This window comes from Staurois parvus, unplaced genomic scaffold (genome assembly GCF_062004578.1).
Source record: "Staurois parvus isolate SC_StPar_1 unplaced genomic scaffold, SC_StPar_1.0 ptg000432l, whole genome shotgun sequence".
In the NCBI taxonomy this organism is placed as follows: domain Eukaryota; kingdom Metazoa; phylum Chordata; class Amphibia; order Anura; family Ranidae; genus Staurois; species Staurois parvus.
Window position 1 is genome coordinate 14,606,375 of NW_028318228.1, and position 17,018 is coordinate 14,623,392.

The following is a 17,018-nucleotide window of genomic DNA, read 5'->3' on the forward strand; positions in this document are numbered from 1 at the left end:
AAAAAGGTACCAGGGGCATCTCATGGGACCCCCTACTGACCCCGGGCCCTCAGGCAGTGCCCGAGTTTCCAAATGGTCAGTCCGCCCTTGGTACTAAGTGATTTTTTTTTAACCAAATGATCTCAGACATTTGATATTTGCTGCTAGATTAGTTTGGATTGATTTACTAAAGGCAAACAGGGTGTTCATTTTGCAAGGAAAGTTGCACTTTGCCTGGGAATTTTCTCCAGAGCTTAGTGACTGTGGTGAAATTTCACTTTTCAAAGAAAAAAAAAAATTTTTGCTTGCACAATGCTTGCATGATGGAAATCAGCAGAGCTTCACCTCTTTCACTAAGCTCTGGGGAAAATTAACATGCAAAGTGCAACTTCCCTTGCTGAATGAACAGTATATTTGCCTGTAGTAAAGCAACCCCAGAGTGTTCATCCTCGGACATCTTTCCTACACACTGGAGTTGACTTACTAAAGGCAAATAGCCTGTTCACAGAGCCCAATGAATGAGGGGCATCTCTGCTGACTTCCATCATCCAATCATGTGCAAGCAAAAAGGATGTTTATTGTTTTATTTTCATTGATAATGATTGGGTATTCTGTGTAAAGTTAAACTTCACCGCATTCACTACCCCATTGTCTCATAGGTGAGTTTTACCCCAGGTTCACACATAAGCGTTTTCTGCAGCGTTTTGCAGAAACGCAGTACAGTCCATGTAACATGCTGTCCTATGGGACATATTCACATCTGTGTGTTTTCACCCAGTGCGTTTTTTGGAAAGGGTCAGGGACTTTTTTTACTGCAAAACGTTGCGTTTTTGGTTGATGGAAACATGCAGAAAAGCATGTATTGCGTTTTTGCTGCATTTTAGATGTGTTTTGCATTTTAAATTTGCCTAGCAACAAAAAAATTAAAAAAGAAAATGCAAAACGCATCAAACACGCAAGTGCAAAAATGCAAAACGCAATGCAAAAATGGCTCAAAGGCAACCTGCATAGGTGTGAACCTAGCCTTTATCACAATTATTACATTATTACATCAAGTTTATATAGCGCCAAAGGGTTTGCTCAGCGCTGTACAATAGGGGGGGGGGACAATACATGGCACAGTACAGCAATAACAAACAATGTACGAGGGGTAAGAGGGTCCTACTCTTTCGAGCTTACAATCTAGGAGGGAGGGGGTAATGGTACAGTAGGAAGTGGCTGAGGGGAATGAGGGGTGGGAGGAAAGAGGGAGAGTGGCCGTTAGGTGAGGGTGGGGTAGGCTTCCCTGAAGAGATGGGTTTTGAGGGAGCGCCTGAATGTGAGGAGGGAAGGCGACAGTCTGATGGATTGGGGTAGTGAGTTCCAGAGGATGGGGGAGGACCTGGAGAAGTCTTGCAGTCGTGCATGGGAGGAGGAGACCATGGAGCAGGATAGAAGGAGATCCTGTGAGGAGCGAAGGATACGGGTAGGGCTGTACTTGGGGATCAGGTTGGTGAGGTAGTCAGGGGCAGTGTTGTGAACGGCTTTGTAGGTCAGGGTCACAATAAAAGAATATCATACTCAGGGGTGGACTGACAACTCATGGGGCCCCCGGGCAATAGGGGATCATGGGGCCCCTGTGTCCTCACCCACACCCAAAAATTCCTATGAAAAAGCCAATGAAAGGTACCAGGGGCATCTCATGGGGCCCCCTACTGACCCTGGGCCCTCGGGCAGTGCCTGAGTGCTCAAATGGCCAGTCCGCCCCTGATCATATGGAACATTCACAGGTTCTCAGGGGGTTGAATGAGGAATATCTGCCAAAAAAAAGCTTTTCCTCCAGCCCCCGTGTATTCCTTCCATTTATAGTGTTGGCTATGAGTCACGATTCATGCCTGCTCAGATTGTGGCCATGTCTTGGAACTTGTGGCTGTCTTTGGCAAGGACTTGCACTCAGGAAGCAATAATAAACTGGGCACATAATACTGATATAGAAATCACATGAACTGAAGAAAGAGATGATGACTCAGCATGCTCTATAGTTAAATTATTTACGTTCATATCGAATACATTATCAACCCCTTCTTGCCCAAATGTAAATCAAATCTTAACCCCTGAACTCAGTTTTGCAACTTTGGCAAGTGTTGGCAAAACTGTACTTATCACTGCAATTACTGTGCAGTGCCTCTTGCCAAATGCGCCCATTTCTCAACTAGGGTTCCTCCAGAGCAGGGGCGGACTGACAACTCATGGGGCCCCAGGGCAATAGGGGATCATGGGGCCCCTGTGTCCTTGCCCAAACTTAAAAAAGCCTATGAAAAAGGTACCAGGGGCATCTCATGGGGCCCCCTACTGACCCCGGGCCCTCGGGCAGTGCCCGAGTTTCCAATTGGTCAGTCCGCCCCTGCTCCAGAGGTTGCCAGGGGTTCCTTGAGCAATGAGCAATTTTTGTCTCTTGGATAAGTTCCCACTGACACCATTGATCTTTTTAGCAATCTGTAAGGGGGTAATTCTTCCCAATGACCACAAGTGTAAGGAGCGTTCTTCCCACTGACCATCACACTAATGTATCATGAACTGTGGATAAAGTCATTTTAGTAGGGGTTCGCTCAGACCAGAAAGTTATGTCAAGGGTTCCTCTGCTTTGAAAAGGTTGAGAAAGGCTGCCTTACACAGTAACTATGCTGAAAAAAAACCAGACAGACAATCTTTAGGCCACATTCCTCATTTGTGTACATGTACTGAACTCAATGTTCTATGTTGAAAAGCTATAAATAAATCCTAGTTATTATAAACCAGACATGCATTAAATGATTAGCCCGGGTTCACATATATGCGGTGCGATATATCACATGTGATTCACACAGGAACCGCACCGCATTCTTGTACAGATCACATGTGATTTGTGTGCGGTGCAATTGGAGCCATACATTTTGTATGGCTCTAATCGCACAGCACCTGCACCAAAAACTTGCAGGACCCTTTTATGGGTCCGAACTAGAATCGGATCACATGGGTATTCACACCTATGAGATCCGATTCTGCACATCGCACCGCGTTTTGCGAACCGATTTCGGGGTGTTGTTAACTTAACATACACACCCGCAGCGGTTAGAATGAATGGGGTGCGATCCTGATGCAGTGCGGAATTCGCACTGAAAACACTGCAAATTCCGCAGTGTGAACCCGAGCTTATAAAACAAAATCTCTACGGTCCTAATAGTTATTGTAACTAACTACAGTTATGAGATAAATCACTCGCCAACTTATAACCTAAATATAACTCATATAGTGAATACCGTATTTTCCGGCGTATAAGACGACTTTTTACCCCTTGAAAATCTTCTCAAAAGTCAGGGGTCGTCTTATATGCCGGTATACGGCATGCTGACACTTTTTAGGGGGGTGGCGCGGTGCCGCCGCCGCCCCCCCCCCCTTCCAAGGGACACTAAGTACAGGGGTGGGCAGGGGCTGCTGTTTCTTACCTGGCTCCGGTCCCACGACGATCCGGTCCAGGAAGCGCGGCTGCTCCTTCATTCGGTTCGGCTACTGGATGTTCGCGCGGCTGCTCGGCTCCGCCTCCTCACCGGTGATTGGGCGCCAGAGCTGTAGCTCAGGAAAGGCACACAGGTGGCCAATCACCGGCGAGGAGGCAGAGCCGAGCGGCCCTGCGAAAATCAAGTGAAGGAGCAGCCGGTAAGTGTGCCGTACAGAGGTGCTGCTGCAACCACATACTCTGGCTGCAGCAGCACCATACTGGAACAGGGGTCAGCAAGTGTCATTGGTGTCAGTGGGAGGAATAGTGCTCCATCATTGGTGTCACTGATACCAATGATGGGGCATTATTCCTTCCACTGACACCAACGATGGGGCACTTTTCCTCCCCCCCACTGACACCAACGATGGGGCACTATTCCTCCCCCCCCACTGACACCAACGATGGGGCACTATTCCTCCACCCCCCACTGACACCAATGATGGGATACTATTCCTCCTACTGACACCAATGATGGGGCACTATTCCTCCCACTGACACCAATGTTGGGACACTATTCCTCCCACTGACACCAATGATGGGGCACGATTCCTCCCACTGACACCAAAGATTAGGCACTATTCCCCCCACTGATACCAATGATGGGGCACTATTCCTGCCACTGATACCAATGATGGGGCACTATTCCTCCCACTGACACCAATGATGGGGTGCTATTCCTCCCACTGACACCAATGATGAGGCACTATTCCTCCAACTGACACCAATGATGGGGCACGATTCGTCGCTCCGACACCAATGATGGGACACTATTCCTCCCACTGACACCAATGATGGGGCACTATTCCTCCCACTAATACCAATGATGGGACACTATTCCTCCCACTGACATCAATGATGGGACACTATTCCTCCCACTGACACCAATGATGGTGCACGATTCTTCCCACTGATACCAATGATGGGACACTATTCCTCCCACTGACACCAATAGGACACTATTCCTCCCACTGACATCAATGATAGGGCACGATTCTTCCCACTGGTGTGCATTGGAAGAGGGCTAGTCTTATACGGCGAGTATAGCCCAAACACTACATTTTAACAGGAAAAGTAGGGGGTCGTCTTATACGCCGGAAAATACGGTACGCAAATGTAAACCCAAGAAAAAGTCACACTTTCACCCTTGAAAGCAAATACTAATATTCAAAACCTTAACTCAATAGATAAATCAAACCATAAAATTAAATAAAGTCCCAAAATTTAATTTTCAAGTCCACCAAAATCTCTCAATCCTGTGTGTCCAACTTCAATATTTCCAGCATTCCGGACCCAGTGATTACCTCGGAAAAATAAAACTAAGATAGTGTATTACCTTCCAAACAAATAAGATGTACTATATCTGTGCAAAACATTTTTATATAAAATAGATTCAACTGTGAGTAACACGTGAATCATGCAAAATCACTCTGTGTACACTAAAATAAACTAATATATAGTGACACATTGTGTACACTCAAAAAAAAAAAATCAAATTTAACCTCCCTGGCGGTATTCCCGGGTGTAGCTCGGGGTAAAGTTTCAGCACCACAAGCGGTAACCCCGAGCTACACTCCGTAATACCCTGCAGCGCTGTTCCGTGATTCCTCAATCACTTACCTTGTCTTGCGCTCCCGCGATGTCTCCCCTGCAGTGTCCCTGGCAATGTCCTCCGGCCGATGCCAGCATCTGTCATCTAGGTTCCGTCCCCTGTGACGTCGGGACGTACGGGGGACGGAACGGTGGGACATTTGAAAATGACAAAAAGAGACATTCACAAAAATCACTAAAATCGCATAGTAAAACATTCCTGTATCAAACCATTTCACATACATTTTGTCCCGAGTGCTTTGTCCTGCGCCCTGCCTGCATTTTTACTGTTCTTTCTGCCTGGAAACTGAGAAACGTCCATGGCATCCAAAAAGCACCCCTTTAGGTCAAAAGCGGTTTTAGACCGGCTAGAGAACAGCGATAGTAAATCAGAACCACTTGCAGAATTGAGTGATAATGATTCGTGGGGGAAATTCGTCATCAGACACTGAAAACGATTTTGCGACTTTGCTCAGCGATGTGCGAACTTGGCGCTATATTTCAAATTTCAGTGTTTTTGGTTTTATTATATTATTGAATTAAATTTTTTATTATTATATTATTAATTTTTATGATTATTTATTAAATTATAATTTATGATTTCGTGTTTCAAATTTTATCATACCCGGGATGTTTACTAGACTCTTGTTCAGACAGATTTCAGTGAGTTATTCCTAAAAATTACAGCCTACAATAAAAAAATGCATATTTCCATGCAAAAAAATGTACCGCTTTGAGCACAGAAATATGGACATAATCAGACCGCTAGGGAGGTTAAATACTGTACCTCTTCATACTGCTATAAATCCTAGATACCCAGGGATTAATACTTAGGAACCTACTCACAACAATACATATACAAAAATAATAATTAATACACATAATTAATCCCTATACCTCTATACATCATCATACCTTGCTACATCTTTTATATTATATTAAAATTAATCAACCTAAGTAAATATTATGTTTTTATTTATTTTCCTCATCTCTAACTCCATCTAGTGGTATAATCCTATAGTCTATACAATTCCATCTTTATTTAAATGTCATTAAAATTTAATATATCACTTTTATTTAAAAATTAAAATAAATGTAATAATTCAATATTAAATATAATAATTCAATATTAAATATTTAAATTCTTCAATAAATCATATAACCGGCGACATGTATCCTAAAAATATCATACACATAATTAATATATTTTTTTAATTTTTTTATTTCAGGTACTTATATAGCGCCGTAAATTTGCGCAGCGCTTTACATATATATTGTACATTCACATCAGTCCCTAACCCTCAAGGGGCGTACAATCTAAGGTCCCACTCACATTCATACATACACATACTAGGGCCACTTTAGACAGGATACAATTCACCTACCAGCATGTCTTTGGAGTTTGGGAGGAAACCGGAGTACCCGGAGGAAACCCACACAGGCACAGGGAGGACATGCAAACTCCAGGCAGGTGGTGCCATGGCTTGGATTCGAACCAATGACCCTAGTACTGCCAGGCGGAAGTGCTAACCATTTAGCCACTGTCTTACAGTATTACAGCTACCGCTGTAAATATTTTTTTCATTAATCTAAAATTCCTAAAATATACAATACATATTAAATAACATTTTTTAAAAATATTTTTACAACCTCATATATAGATATTTTATGAGGTTGTAAAAATATTTAAAAAACATTTTATTTAATATTTATTGTAGATTTTAGGAATTTTAGATTAATGTAAAAAATCATATTTACAGGGGTTAAATATATATTAATATGTTTATGATATTTTTAGGATACGTGTCGGAGGTTATATAATTTATTGAAGAATTTAAATATTTAATATTGAATTATTATATTAAATATTGAATTGTTACATTTATTTTCATTTTTAAATAAAAATGATATATTTAATTTTAATGACATTTAAATAAAGATGGAATTGTATAGACTATAGGATTATACCACTAGATGGAGTTAGAGATGAGGAAAATAAATAAAAACATAATATTTACTTAGGTTGATTCATTTTAATATAATATAAAAGATGTAGCAAGGTATTATGATGTATAGAGGTATAGGGATTAATTATTTGTATTAATTATTTTTGTATATGTATTGTTGTGAGTAGGTTCCTAAGTATTAATCCCTGGGGTATCTAGGATTTATAGCAGTATGACAAGGTACAGTATTTAATCCCTGGTTGATGTAGGATATATCATATTAGAAAGAGTGGTGCTCATGGGGGATTAGCTGGAAGTCCTAATGTATTTTTACATATATTGCTGAAATCATATGTTCAGCAGGGATTCAATAGAGTGATCGTGTCTGTTTGCGGCTGTGTGCCCTTGAAAAATATGGCGGTTCCAGCTTCCTGCCAATTACACAGGTCAGGATAAGAGGAACTACCCTTCAGACATCTGAATCCCTTCAGAAGAAGTCCAGAAGTGACGAAACGCGTCAGCAGACGTGACGTCTGATGTAATTGCGCGAAACCGGAAGTGGCGGCGCGGCCATTTTGTTGACTGGAAAAACATGGTTTTTGATCTCAGGAAGCTGCTGTGGCTGGATCATGGGAATCTATCACTGAATCTACAAAGTCTCTAATGTAAGATGCTGCATTAAATGTTTTAATAATATTACATCATGCTACACGGGTCTTTTCTATCTTTTATGAGGATGATGGTGAATTGAAGGTTTACCCCACATACAGCTATTGAGAGCTTGGAAGTGACTGCTATAACATCTGATTATCCCTTAAGGCTTGATATTACTCCATGAGGGTAATTGTATGCATTCTTGCCATTTAGAGGTGGTCACGGAGTGTTCACTTTATTTGGTTTAAATTTATTTATTTTTGTTATTTATTATTTAAATTTGACTAGTTTTTTTTTTTTTTAACCACTTGAGCTCCTGAGGATTTAACCCCCTTAATGACCAGGCCTCTTTTTGCTACTCGGCGCTGCACTAATTCAACTGATAATTGCGCGGTCATGCAATGCTGCACCCAAACGAAATTTACTTCCTTTTTTTCACACAAATAGAGCTTTCTTTCGGTGTAATTTGATCACCTGTGCGCTTTTTTTTTTCACGCTATAAACAAAAAAAGGCCAAAAATTTTGAAGAAAAACAAAATTTTTTACTTTCTGCTATAAAAAATATATAGTAAACTCAAAGTTGGTTATAAATTTTGGCCAAAATGTATTCTGCTCCATGTTTTTGGTAAAAAAAATCCCAATAAGTGTATATTGATTGCTTTGTGTGGAAGTTATAGCGTCTACAAACTATGGTATAGATACTGCAATTTACGCCGTTTTTCTGCTATACAGCGCTGCGCTAGTTTAACAGACAATTGCGCGGTCATGCAATACGGTACATAAATGAAATTTACATCCTTTTTTCCCCAAAAAAATTGAGCTTTCTTTTGGTGGTATTTGATCGCCTGTGCGATTTTTTGCGCTATAAAAAAAAAGGCTGACAATTTTGAGGAAAAAAAAACAATATTTTGGACTTTTTGCTATAAAACATGTCCAGTAAAAAAAAAATGCAAAAATCAAATTTAGTCATAAATTTCTGCCAAAATGCATTCTGCGACATGTCTTTGCTAAAAAAAAAACCCAATACATGTAAATTAATTGGTTTACGTGAAAGTTATAGCGTTTACAAATGGCGGGAAAGATACTGGGATTTTTAGTTTTTATTTATACTAATAATGGCGCCGATCAGCGACATATGGCGGCAATCAGCGATATATGGTGGCGACCAGCAACTTATGGCGGGACTGCGGGACTGCGGCGGACATTTTGACACTGGGGGGGAACTGACTTGGGGTCACTGACATCCCCAGTGACACCAATACAGTGATCAGTGAAAAAAAACACAATTTGTCACTATATATTAGTTTATTTTAGTGTACACAGAGTGATTTTGCATGATTCATGTCATGTGTTACTCACAGTTGAATCTATTTTATGTCAAAATGTTTTGCACAGATATAGTATATCTTATTTGTTTGGAAGGTATATACACATATTTGAAGGTAATACACTATCTTAGTTTTATTTTTTTGAGGTAATCTTTGGGTCCGGAATGTTGGAAATATTGAAGTTGAACACACAGGATTGAGAGATTTTGGTGGACTTGAAAATTAATTTTTTGGGACTTTAATTAATTTTATGGTTTGATTTATCTATTGAGTTAAGGTGAAGAAAAAGGTTTTTAATATTAACTACAGTTATGGACAATAATATAACAATAATGGATGGAGGTATAGTTTACAGTTAATAAAAGATCCACAAATATATTAACCAATTCAATACCGGGCAATTTTACACCTTCCTGCCCAGGCCAGTTTTCAGGTTTCAGCGCTCTCACACTTTGAATGACAATTGCGCGGTCATACAACATTGTACCCAAACTAAAATTTTATCATTTTCTTCACACGACTAGAGCTTTCTTTTGGTGGTATTTAATCACCGCTGGGGTTTTTATTTTTTGCTAAATTAACAAAAAAAAGACCAAACATTTTTTAAAAAAAAAGTTTTTCTTTGTTTCTGTTATAAAAGTTTACAAATAAATAATTGTTCTTCATAAATTTAGGCCGAGATGTATTCTGCTACATGTCTTTGGTGAAAATAACCCAAATTAGGATGTATTTTTTAGTTTGTAGGAAAGTTATAGAGTTCACAAACTATGGTATAGATCTGAATATTGATCAATCCTGAAGTACTGACGGCCAATCTAATTTCTTGAGGTCCAAGAATGTCAGAACAGTACAGATATCCCCCAAATGACCCCTTTTTGAACAGTAGACAGTCCGACGTACTTCATAAGAAGCAGGGCGAGTTTTTTGAAGTTGTATTTTTTTTGTCATAATTTTTCAGAAAATGAAAAAATAAAAAAAATTTGTTTCACTATTTGTTTTTTACATATTGTCACCAGTGGCGGTGATCAGGTACACTGACTGGTGACAGTATGAAAAAATATATATATATATATTTTTTTTATTATTATATTTTATTTTTTATTAAATGTTTTTTCTTTTTTTTAATATTGTTTTTCATATTTCACTATGACCAAAGTAGTACAATGTTACCATAGTAACATTGTACTACTTTGGGGAAGTGATCAGTATTTTTTTTTTACACAATTTGCTTATAGCAAAGAATTACTTTGCTATAAGCAAGCATTTACATGACTGACATCGATTCATTCAGGGTTTTTTTTTTTGTGCTTAGCTGTGATTTGGCCACAGCTAATCACATGACATGTGCATGAAGCCATCCATTTTATACAACTGTCATGTGACCTGCTGTGATTGGTCACAGCAGGTCACATGGTACCGGCAACGGGGGCCGATACTCAGATCTGTCATCGGCCATGCCCGAGGTACACGGCCGGTGACAGATCGCGCCGCTGCGTGGCTTTGCAGGAGCGCAATCTGCGCATGTGCGGGAGGACGCCATATGGCATCCACCCGGAACGCTGATGACATTTGCCGGACGCCATTCGGCCATAGGGCGGACGGCAAATGGTTAACATGCTTGAGACACAAAATAGATCTATACTCAGACAAAAACGATAAAATTATTAAAAAATGTAATTTGTAGTTATGGATATAGAGGTTGATTTACTAAAGGCAAATAGACTGTTCACTTTGCAAGAATAGTTGCACTCTGCACAGGAATGTGCTTAGTAAATGAGGTGAAGCTTCACTTTGCAAGAAACATACAATCAGGTTCAAGGGAAAAATGTATTTTTTTGCTTCCCGTGATTGGATGATGAAAGTCAGCAGAGTTTCCCCCCATTTATTAAGCTCTGGAACATATCCCCTTGCAGAGCTGCAATTGGAACATGAACAGTCTATTTGCCTTTAGTAAATCAACCCCATAGTGGTGCCCGTGATGTAACCCACTAGTGGAAAACGTGGAGTATAATATTTAATTATGCACCCCAATCATATGGCACTTCGGCACAAGCGACTGAATGTGAATCACCTTGACAGTTTTTTCTCCTTGAATTTAAAGCAGAACTCCAGGAATTAGTTTTACCTATGCAGCAGGGCTGTGCCCACACTGTTTTGTCTTGGGGTGAACTCAGAGCACACTGTACCCAATTAAAATTTATATTTTTTCACACAGAGCTTTCTATTGGTGGTATTGGATCCCCACTGGGTTCTTTATTTTTTAAACGAAAAAAAACCCCAAATTTGGAAACAAAGTTTCTGCTATAAAACATATCTAATGATAAAATAAAATAAAATCAATAAATCTTCATAAATTTAGGCCAAAATGTATTCTGCTACCTATCTTTGGTGAAAAAAAAAAATTGCAACAAGTATACAGGCATACCTCAGTTTATGAACGCCTCGGTTAACGTCATTTTTGGTTTACGAATGAAAATCCATTGAAAATAATGGCTCAGTTTACCATTTTTTTTCGCAATACGAACAGATTAATTGGTTTTTAATACATTTACAATTTTTTTTAATCATGTCACTGTACAGTATTTATGCCTTTAAAGTGCACTTTATAAAGAGTTTTGAATGGATAAAAGACTTTTGGTTTTCAGTGCATTTCTATGGGAAACCGCATTTCCGTTTACGAATTTTTTGCAATACGAAAAGTCCTGCAGAACGCATTAGATTCGTAAACCGAGGTACGCCTGTGTATTGATTGGATAGTTATAGCATCAACGCACAATGGTATATATAAGGGGTTTTCAAAATACGTCCCGCCAGAGACATTTATCTGGCCCTCTGGACAAGCCAAAAAAAAAAATCTAAATAAAATGAAAAAAAAAAAACGGCGACAGCTGGCAAATAAATAAGCTGCTCACTGGGTCCTTGGCCACGAGGAACCAGCGAGCAGCAGCATGGAAGCCCTGATTTCACCTGCTGCAGCCAGAGAAGCAACAGGAGAGGAGGAGAGCACACCAGGCACCAGTTACAGTGCATTACGGTGTCCATTGTATCAGAGTACGGTGAGTTAGTGTACAGTGCATTGCGGTATGCAGTGCGTTACAGTGTGCAGTGCATTGGAGTATCCAGTGTATCAGAGTACAGTGCGTTACATTGTACAGAGCAATGCAGTGTCCAGTGCATTACAGTGTACAGTGCATTGCGGTGTCCAGTGTATCAGTGTACACTGCAGTATCCAGTGTATCAGAGTACAGTGCATTACAGTGTACAGTGCATTGCGGTGTCCATTGCGTTACAGTGTATAGTGCATTGCGGTGTCCAGTGTGTTACAGTGTACAGTGAATTGCAGTGTCCAATGCGTTACAGTATACAGTGCATTGCCATGTCCAATGCGTTACAGTGTACAGTGCATTGCAGTGTCCAATGCGTTACAGTGTCCAATGCATTACAGTGTACAGTGAATTGCGGTGTCCAGTGCGTTACAGTGTATAGTGCATTGCGGTGTCCAGTGCGTTACAGTGTACAGAGCATTGCGGTGTCCAGTGCATTACGGTGTCCAGTGTATCAGTGTATCAGAGTACAGTGCGCTACAGTGTACAGTGCATTGTGGTATCCAATGTGTTACAGTGTACAGAGCAATGCAGTGTCCATGGCGTTACAGTGTACAGTGCATTGCGGAATCCAGTGTGTTACAGAGTACAGTGCATTACGGAGTCCAGAGCGTTACAGAGTACAGTGCATTGGGGAGTCCATTGTGTTACAGAGTACAGTGCATTGTGGTGTCCAGTGCATTACAGAGTACAGTGCATTGGGGAGTCCATTGTGTTACAGAGTACAGTGCATTGCGGTGTTCCATGCGTTACAGAGTACAGTGCATTGTGGTGTCCAGTGCATTACAGAGTACAGTGCATTGCGGAGTCCAGAGCGTTACAGTGTACAGTGCATTGCGGAGTCCAGAGCATTACAGTGTACAGTGCATTGCGGAGTCCAGAGCGTTACAGAGTACAGTGCTTTGCGGTGTCCATTGTGTTACAGTGTACAGTGCATTGGGGAGTCCACAGCGTTACAGAGTACAGTGCATTGCGGAGTCCAGTGTGTTACAGAGTACAGTGCATTGCGGAGTCCAGTGTGTTACAGTGTACAGTGCACTGCGGTGTCCAGTATGTTACAGAGTACAGTGCATTGCGGAGTCCAGTGCGTTACAGAGTACAGTGCATTGCGGAGTCCAGTGCGTTACAGTGTACAGTGCATTGCGGAGTCCAGTGCGTTACAGTGTACAGTGCATTTTAAATATTGTATTGTTTCCTGTTATTTTGCACTTCAAATAACGTATGTGCAGTGTGCATAGGAATTTGTTCATATTTTTTCAAACTATAGTCCACCCCCTCGACAGTGTGAAGGTCCATGAAATGGCCCCGTTTAAAAAGTTTGAGGACCCCTGGTATACATACTGGAATTTTTATTGATTTATTTTTAAATACTAGTAATGGAGGTGATCAGCGACTTATAGTGGAACTGTGATAGTGTGGAGTCCAAACTGATGACAGCTGACCGTGGCTGGGAGGGACACTGACTGACATCAACAGTGACAGTAATACAGCGATCAGTGCTAATACTGTACACTGTCACTGCACTAATGACACAGGCCGGGTAGGATTTAACTCTAGGGCAAATCAAAGGGGTAAATGTGTGTCTAACAATGTGTAATGTGTGTTATACGTGCTAAGTAGATTTGCCTGTTTGCAGGGAGAAGAAACAGCCAGATCTCTGTGTACAGAGCCCTGTGTTGTATGTAAACACAGAGCTCTGTGCTGTGATTGGACACACTCAATCGGCAGGTTCTGGCCATAAATGATTGGCTGGGACCTGCTGACAAAATCGTGATGTGTCCAACCGCAGCGCAGGTTAGCAGTGGTCGCGTGCATGCACGCCCCAGACCCAGGATGTAGGCTTGCAATGTTTATTGACGCTGCTGAGCCTGCAGCTGCCGCTCAGCAACAGTAAATTTACTATGACTGGGTGGTAAGTGGTTAACTACTTCCAGCCCGCAATGTACTGCGGCAGGGCGGCAGCTACAGGTAAAGCGACGTACCCGTACGTCGCTCTGGCTGTACTAACACGGGGGGGCGCTGTACGCACACCCCCCCACGACTGCTGTGACCGCTGCAGTGGAATGAAGATCCCGGTGAATGGGACCCGGTGATCATGTGATCACTATTAGAGATGAGCGAATTATTCAAAAATTCGATTCGGCTGATTCGCCGAATTTGAGGAAGAAATTCGATTCGATGCGAATTAATTCGCTACGAATTTAACTTATTAAAAGGGTTTCTAGGCTTCAGAGAGCCTTTAAATTAGTGCAGAACACTGTACCTTTAATTTAAATGCCCTTGGAGATGAGGAAGGAGAAGGAGAAGGATGAGAAGGAGAAGGATGAGAAGAAGGAGAAGCAGAAGGATGAGAAGAAGGAGAAGGAGAAGGATGAGAAGAAGGAGAAGGAGAAGGATGAGAAGAAGGAGAAGGATGAGAAGAAGGAGAAGGAGAAGGATGAGAAGAAGGAGAAGGAGAAGGATGAGAAGATGGAGAAGGAGAAGGATGAGAAGAAGGAGAAGGAGAAGGATGAGAAGAAGGAGAAGGATGAGAAGAAGGAGAAGGATGAGAAGAAGGAGAAGGAGAAGGATGAGAAGAAGGAGAAGGAGAAGGATGAGAAGAAGGAGAAGGAGAAGGATGAGAAGAAGGAGAAGGATGAGAAGAAGGATGAGAAGAAGGAGAAGGATGAGAAGAAGAAGAAGGATGAGAAGAAGGAGAAGGATGAGAAGAAGGAGAAGGATGAGAAGAAGAAGGATGAGAAGAAGGAGAAGGATGAGAAGAAGGATGAGAAGAAGGAGAAGGATGAGAAGAAGGAGAAGGAGGAGAAGGATGAGAAGAAGGAGAAGGAGAAGGATGAGAAGATGGAGAAGGATGAGAAGAAGGAGAAGGAGAAGGATGAGAAGAAGGAGAAGGATGAGAAGAAGGAGAAGGAGAAGGATGAGAAGAAGGAGAAGGAGAAGGATGAGAAGATGGAGAAGGAGAAGGATGAGAAGATGGAGAAGGAGAAGGATGAGAAGAAGGAGAAGGATGAGAAGAAGGAGAAGGATGAGAAGAAGGAGAAGGATGAGAAGAAGGAGAAGGATGAGAAGAAGGATGAGAATAAGGAGAAGGAGAAGGATGAGAAGAAGGAGAAGGAGAAGGATGAGAAGGAAACAAATAGATACAATGTTTCAACCGCTGTATGGAGGGAATGTCACAGAACTGTCAGAAATAGCGGAGCTCTGCAGATACACTTAGCGGAGCTCTGCAGATACACTTTTTGCCGGCTTGGAATTCTTCTTATTTTCATCCTACTTCTTCTTCTTCTTCTTCTTCTTCTTCATCCTCATCCTCATCCTCATCCTCTTCTTCTTCTGAGGATGAGGATGAAGAAGAAGAAGAAGAAGAAGTAGGATGAAAATAAGAAGAATTCCAAGCTGGCAAAAAGTGTATCTGCAGAGCTCCTCTATTCTGCAGATACACTTAGAGGAGCTCTGCAGATACACTTTTTGCCGGCTTGGAATTCTTCTTATTTTCATCCTACTTCTTCTTCTTCTTCATCCTCATCCTCAGAAGAAGAAGAAGAGGATGAGGATGAAGAGGAAGAAGAAGAAGAAGAAGAAGTAGGATGAAAATAAGAAGAATTCCAAGCCGGCAAAAAGTGTATCTGCAGAGCTCCTCTATTCTGCAGATACACTTAGAGGAGCTCTGCAGATACACTTTTTGCCGGCTTGGAATTCTTCTTATTTTCATCCTACTTCTTCATCCTCATCCTCATCCTCTTCTTCTTCTTCTGAGGATGAGGATGAAGAAGAAGAAGAAGTAGGATGAAAATAAGAATAATTCCAAACCGGCAAAAAGTGTATCTGCAGAGTTCCTCTATTTCTGACAGTTCTCTGACTTTCACATTTACAGCGGTTGAAACATTGTATCTGTTTCCGAATAAAAACATCTGTATCCTAAATGGAACAAATAGATACAATGTTTCAACCGCTGTACATGTGAAGGAACTGTCAGAGAACTGTCAGAAATAGCGGAGCTCTCTGCAGGGACACTTTTGCCGGCTGATCGGGAAAAATCCGATTCGCGCACCCGAAGTAGGCTAATATTCGGATTCGACGCGAATCGAATTTTTCCTGAAATTCGAATCGAATTCCACTTCGCCTGGTTCGATTCGCTCATCTCTAATCACTATGTAAGCAAAGGTGTTATGAATCAATGTCATTCATAACAGCTCTGCTTCTCTTCCTAGTGAGCTGTGATTGGCCCACAGCTGTCACAGATACATGAGGCCAATCACAGCACCCTGTACCATGTGACCAGCTCCAGCCAATTACAGATCACTATCCTGAGCTGTCAAAACTTAACTCATTCATGATAGTTCATGAATGAGTTCAATTCTGACAGCAAGCTTTGCATTGCAGGAGAAATGATCTTTATTTCTCCTGCAAAGCAAAGTGTAAAAAAAAAAAAAAAATCCCCAATCAACCCCCCCCAGTAGTACAATGTTACTATGGTAACATAAGGGTCAGTTAGCGCCCCACCCAGCCAGGGTCAGCTAGTGTTAGATTGCCCGCACACTATCGCACTCACACTATAGGTCGCTGATCATCGCCATTACAAGTACAGTGTTTCTACGGATCAATACATTGATCATGAACAGAACTATACTAGTGCCTCCTTTGTATAGTGTCCCCAGAATCGCAGTGCTGGCAGGATCGGCCCCGTTCACTGCCAGCACTAGCGTTTAGCCTCTCCGCTGTTCTTCACGGAAGATTTGTATCAATTGATTGTGGACCGAGGCAGGGGCGGACTGACAACTCATGGGGCCCCTGGGAAATAGGGGATCATGGGGCCCCTGTGTCTTTGCCCACACTCAAAAAAACCTATGAAAAAGGTACCAGGAGCATCTCATGGGGCCCCCTACTGACCCCGGGCCCTCAG